This window comes from Rattus norvegicus, chromosome 13, assembly GCF_036323735.1.
Source record: "Rattus norvegicus strain BN/NHsdMcwi chromosome 13, GRCr8, whole genome shotgun sequence".
NCBI lineage: Eukaryota > Metazoa > Chordata > Mammalia > Rodentia > Muridae > Rattus > Rattus norvegicus.
Window position 1 is genome coordinate 60774742 of NC_086031.1, and position 6889 is coordinate 60781630.

Genomic DNA, 6889 nt, shown 5'->3' on the forward strand with positions numbered 1-6889 from the left:
CGCATTTAAGTCTTAAAAACTAATTTCTAAGGAAAATAAGTTTTCATTTCACAGTGTCAATTTAGTCCTTCCTGTTAATTATTATTTAATTATTAATATGCATACTTGCAGCTAGGGGACATTTAAAATTATGGTTTCCAGTATAAATATATGTCTTCCATGACGTTACTTAGAAAGATTTTTCTTTCCAGAATGTGACTTGCTTTGTTTCAGCAGAAATATACTAACAAAACAGCTTTCACAAGGCTTTACTACAATGCTAAGGATTTCTTTGTTATGAATGGTATCCTATGGACATCATAAGGAAGAACTTGACCCAACAGTTGATTATCTACTTTGGTTTTGAGTTATCTTAGTCAGTAGTTATCACAAGGATAGGGAACTGTGTGAGGAAGCATCTATCTTTTATTAATTTCTGTGGTTTCATGAACCACTATCAAGTCCAAAACAATTATCAAGATTACATATTGAATGAAAAAAGGAGGTTCAACTTCTGTGAAATATTTTATGATAGTTTGTTTTCTGGGACTTCAGACCACAGACAACAGAAAAACATTGGTTTGCTTCAATACTACATTTTCAAGCGAGTCATAATTTGAGTATTTATTAAAAATTTAATAAGCTATGTATCTCTTTTCTTAGTTGCAAGCAAGAGAAAATATTATAAATATTACAGTAACTAAAAGCAATAAGTATCTGCATCTGACTCTTTCAGCTGCGTGTTGGGCCTCTAGGACAGCAGCCATGCTAAGCTCCTGTCTGTAAGCACATCATAGTATCAATAATAGTGTCAGGCCTTGGAACTTCCACTTGAGCTAGATCCTAACTTGGCTATGTCACTGGACCTCCTTTGCTCCATTCTCTTTTCCATTTTTGTCCATTGTTTTTAGACAGGAAAAATTCTGGGTCACAGTTTTTGACTGTGGGATGGCAACCCCATCCCTCACTTGATGCTGTATCTTTCTGCTGGAGGTGGGTTCAATAAAATCTCTCTCCCTGCTATAGGGCATTTCATCTAGGGTCTCTCCCTTTGAGTCCTGAGAGTCTCTCACTTCCCAGGTCTCTAGTACGTTCTAGAGGGTCTTCCCAACCTCCTTCCTCCTGAGGTCACCTATTTCCTTCTTTCTGCTGGCCCTCAGGGATTCAGTCCTTTTCCCCACCCAATACCTGATCATGTTCCCCCCCCCCCCGCTCCCTTTTCCACCCAGGTCCTTCCCTCCCTCTCTCCTTGTGATTGCCTTCTTCTCCTTCCCAAGTGGGACTGAGGTGTTCTCACTTGGGTCCTTTGGTTTATTGACTATTTTGAGTTCTGTGGGCTGAATCATGGGTTTTCTGTACTTTTTTTTTTTTTTTTTTTTTTGGCTAATGTCCACTTGTTGTTGTTGCTGCTGCTGCTGCTGCTGCTGCTGCTGCTGCTGCTGCTGTTGTTGTTGTTAGAACAACTCAGGAAAATAAAATTCCTGTTAATTAATTGATGGACATTATTTCACACATATATCGAATAGGCCAAAACAAACAAACAAATAAATAGCCAAACAGCAACTTCATAGACAAAAAAAGGAGAAAAATTCCTTTTTATCTTCGGCCTTTTTATCCATCTCATACAAAACAACAAATTATAGTACAGCTAGGTACATACACAAAAAAAAGTTACTGAAATGCTCAGAATAAGATTTTTTTCTGCTGTTGTTTTTTTTTTACAAGTTTTTTTTGTCTCCTTTGAGATTAAAATGAACATGGTCACATTACAAGTACAGTCTGAAGTATGACAGAAAAACGCTCTAAAGGCTGGTTCTGTCACCTGTTATCTTTTAAAATGGCTGACCCCTAACAATGTGTACAAAGATATAAAATATAAATAAAAAATACAAACAAGGTTTCCTTTTAAAGTACTTTTAAGAAAAAAAAATAAAAGCAGGGTCTGGGAAGTTCTTGTTCTTTTTTCCTCCCATGTTGCGAATGCATGTGGTGGTTTTGGTGGGGTGGTGGAGAGTGCATGTCATGTGTGTGTAACACTGCCCACAGCGGGCAGGCAGGGCATGCTTCTCTACTCGATAGTGACAACGTTTGAATTCTGAGACAGGAAGTAGAGAGTGAATTGGTCACAGGGCATAAGATTAGCTTTTCCTTTTGTTGTCAAGTAATCGTCATCGTCTTCTGCTTCTTGGTGTCAACATCATATCCTTATCATTCCCTGCAACCCACTTGCCTATAAGAGCCTCAACTTCTTCACCTTCATCCTCTTCCTCACCATCACCTTCATCTTCCTCCTCCTCTTTCTCCCCACTGTCCTCCTCGTTGTCACTTACCTCATTGTCAGCCTCCTGCTCCCCATTTTCCTCATTTTGAGCGTTCCCATTGGCAGGTGCATTTCTTCTGTTCTCTGCCTCCTCTACACCTTGCTTTTCCTCAAGTCCTCAGTGGTGATCTCAGAGTTGGTGTCCACTGCCATGCCCGACATGGTGGGGAACGCCAGTGGACCGATGCTGCTAGTAAGGAGTTAGTCAAGTTCAAGGACTCTGGCGAGAAAGCTACCAGAGTCCGCATTTGAGGAGGAGGTGATGGTGGACAGTGAAGGTTGCTGCCTTGAACATAGAACACTACTGGGGAAGAGTGCAAAGATGACTTTTCAGAGCAGCCAGCCAGTCGGGCTGATATCTACTTATTAGTGAGTATACACCATGTATGTCATTTTGGGTCTGAGTTACCTCACTCAGGATGATATTTTCTAGTTCCGTCTGCCTGCAAATCTCAGGATGTCTTCATTCTTAATACCTGAGTAGTTGAGTAGTATTCCACTGTGTAATTGAACCAGATTTTCTCTACCCATCCTTCTGTCCTGGGGAAATCTGGTTGTTTACAGCTTCTGGCTATCACAAACAAGGCCCCTACGTACTTAGTGGGACATGTGCCCCTGTGGCATGGTGGGACATCTTTTGGATATATTCCCAAGAATGGTATAGCTGGATCTTCAAGGAGATCTATTTCCAATTTTCTGAGGAACCTCCAGATTGATTTCCAGAGTGGTTGCACCAGTTTGCAATCCCACCAGCAATGGAGGAGTGTTCCTCATGTGTTGTAGGTTTTGATCTTGGCCCATTGTGAGGGATGTAAGGTGGAATCTCAGGGTCATTTTAATTTCCATCTCTCTGTTCCCTAAGGACTTTTGAACATTCTTTAGATGCTTCTCGACCATTCAAGATTCCTCTGTGGTAAATTCTCTGTTTAAAACTTTATCCCATTTTATGATTGGATTGTTTGGTTTTTTGGTGGTTAGCTTCTTGAGTTCTTTATATTTTTGAATATTAATCCTCTATCACACGTGGCATTATGTGGAGATTTTTCCCAATCTGTAGGTAGTCAATTTGTTCTATTGACTGTGTCCTTTGCCTTACAGAAGATTTTCACTTTCATGAGGTCCTATTTATAAACTTTGATCTTAGAACCTGAGCCATTAAAACTATCATTTTTCTATTGTGTGCTAAGACAAAACCTTTGTTAAGCAAAGATATTTTTATAAAGAATTTATTTTGTTTTCACACTAGGACTTTGTACATGGTAGACATATGCATTTCCACTGAGTATATCACCAGAATTATAATACAGGAAGTTATGTGTGTTTATTTGTTTGTCTATGTGTTCATCCCTGTGTGTATAACATAATATATTTTATATGCTATAACTATTACAATTATAAAACTATTATATATAATTTCTAATATATATATAAATATTTATATGCATATGTATAGATATTCATATAGGAGAGAAAAAATATGAGTTGTGAGCTCCATCAATGTCTTCCTCTGGTATCCCTATTAATGCACATTACATTTAACTATTATTTACAAGCATGTGATCATAAATCACAATACTTTTCTTCTATGTAACATGGACTATGGAGAGTACTTGGCGTTTTGATACTTATTGAAGTGTATGGTAAGTTTAGAATTTTAGTAGAAATTAGATATTTCTTAATTTGTCATATCTTACTTAAATTTTAATTCAACTATAATTTATTATAATTATGTTGGTTAAAAGTTAAATAAAATATGGTTTCAATTATAAACATGTTTCTTCATTATTTGTAAGTATAACAGTTTTTCCAGGAAAAAGTTAATTTTTTAAGTAATATGCTGCTTAGGTAACTGCTAAATGGGATTAATATTTATATAACTATCATGAGCAACTCTTTACAACATGCCAATCTTTAGGTTATTCTTTCTTAGAAGTTTGTTTCTTATCGTCTTTTTCATCTTCCAACTTTTATTTACGAATATCTTTGAAACCAGTAGCCAATACAATTGACCTAAACTTGCAAAATTAAAATTAATAACATACTATATATTCAAAGTGTTCATTTTCACCCTTTTTACTTTGGAGATACATGCAAATTCCTTCTGGCTTCTGCTTTACTCTCTTCTCCAAGACTGAGCACATTTCTTTCTTGTTACTTTCACATGAAACGACTGTGCTTGTCAGCATGGTTTTCTTAAAGCCTTATCAACTTAAGCTTAATTGAAGATTTAGATTTTTGCATTTAATTATATGGAAACTGATTGGAACTCGAGAATCAGTAGTTAATAGTTGAATAAGGTTAAATAAATTTTGCTTTAGAAGAAATTTTTATTAAGAACATTTTTATTTCTGTAGAATTGTAAATCAAAGCATATTCCGCCATGTTTAAAAAATTCCTTGCAGCACACAAGCTAACAAATATTAGGTTGTTTTACAAATCAATGATGGAAATGTTACCCTGAATTTCAAACCAGAGTTTCATATGAAATAACTACACACTGATATATCCTGTGTTGTTATTTTAAAGAGATAGAACTTTTATATAAATCTTAGCTTTTCATACCAATGTATGCCATTTGGCAATGAAAAAAAATGCTATTTCAAGATGGGATATTATTTAGGGTAATTTTTGTTCCTGTGAACTTAATTATGAAACCAAATAGCCTCACTATAAACATCATACTTAACACATGTCAAGTCATGGTATTACTCGAGCTCAGCTCCATACCTTTAATCTTAAGGGCCTCATGCAAGAAACCCACAACAAACCAATCTAAATGGATAAACAAAAATAAAGATCAAGTATATTTTCATTATACACAGTGTTTAAAAACCCACATTAATATTAAGATGTCAAGCTAATGTGACAGAGATGTAGGATAGAGGGAATAGGAGAAATTTATGTAGACAATAATAGAAAACTCTAAGTGTGAGATTTATGTTTATCAAGATTAGTTTTCTGATGAACCTTTCACTGGTCTACAGTTAACATCCAGATAAAGGGCAATGCAGGACATGTAAGGAAAAAATATTTTCATGCATTCTATAGCAAGTCCGTGACTCACTTCATCCTGGCATGGTGTTAAGGAGATAGTTGACAATCAGTGAAATCAGGCAACTTTATACTGAATTTCAGAATTTGTAAGCATTCTCCAGATGTGAATAGAGCAGGAAGCAGGAGCAATGACACAAATTGTCACTGTAGAATGGGATTCACATGCTTTGTCATTCTCCAAAGGATGGGTCCAGAGAAGACTATCTGAGCAGAGCTGACTACGACCAGCAGGTCTTTCTTGAAAAGATGCATGGGTGAGTGCTAAATCAGAAGTGGCCATGAACATTCTGAAATCTCAAATAGAATTATGAGCATATACATGCTTTCATAGTGACACTGGTCCTTTATCTGCTCAAATTCTGAGCTACCGAAAAACACACAACAACAACACAACAAAAACAAATAAAATAAAGTACATCATCTGAAAGACAGAACAACAACAACAATAACAACAACAACAACAGCAGCAACAACAACAGCAACAACAACAGCAACAACAACAATCATCTCCAGATCACTAAGAAAACACAATGGCTGAGAGCTCACAGTGAAAAGTTAGAACAGTTTACATCTCTGTTTTTTGTTTGTTTGTTTCTAAATCTGACTCAAATGTTTCCAAAAAGGCTTTAGGAGTTCCATCAGGCAGATATGCCCCTGGACTTAGGCCACAGCTTCACAGAACCGAAAAAGTCATGTTGACATGCTTGGATTGTTCATCTACTAACACTGAGTGCCAAGACAGAAGACCCAACAATACTAGGTAAAAATCTTTGTAAGGTCCTGACTTCAAAGCAAAGGTGGTCAATGTGGAAAGCAATGGAACTTTTTCTTAGAATTTGACTGTGATAATAGGTACCGGTATGCCCATAAACCAATGTCTTTCTTCTCATCCTCACCTTCCATTGATGTATCTATCCATGCATCTGTGTTTCTGTCTGTTTGTCTATCTTTCTATGTATGTATATATATATATATATATATATATATATGTGTGTGTGTGTATATTATCTATGTATAAGGTGTATACATATCTATTTACCTATCTAACCCTTCTATCTGTTATCTTTATGCATATGTAATGTTTTGTGTGCTACAGGCTTATGAGAGCTATAAGACAGAAAAGTTCATTGAAGTCCTTAGGACTAGAGGAAGAGGGATTTTGAAGCCACATATGGGTGCTAGGATCTCAAGCAGTGCCCTCTGTATGAGTAAATGCTCTTACAAGCTGAGCCATTTCTCTGGATCCTTCTTCCAGATTCTTATTTAATGAATAAAATACCTTGACAACCTTGATGAAAATCACAACAAACTGCAACCAATGATTTCTGTACAATTGATATACAACATATACAATTATATTTATCACACCTTTATCTAATTCAGCTTAGGATCTGTTGATTGATGAAATTACTTGAAAAACCTGGTGAGCTCACCTGCCTGAGGCTGCCTGCTATATTCTTAGAAGTACGATGAGACAACAAAAACAGAAGAATAGGGACAAGGATCAGAGTATCAATTGGAAATAATTCTCTCCAA

The 6889-nt window shown here is 36.2% G+C and overlaps 1 pseudogene; it reads right to left on the reverse strand.

Moving 5' to 3' along the window:
* Positions 1 to 2136: 2136 nt before the first annotated feature.
* On the reverse strand, positions 2137 to 2461 carry LOC108352617 (prothymosin alpha pseudogene; annotated as a pseudogene).
* Between the last annotated feature and the right edge of the window lie 4428 nt (positions 2462 to 6889).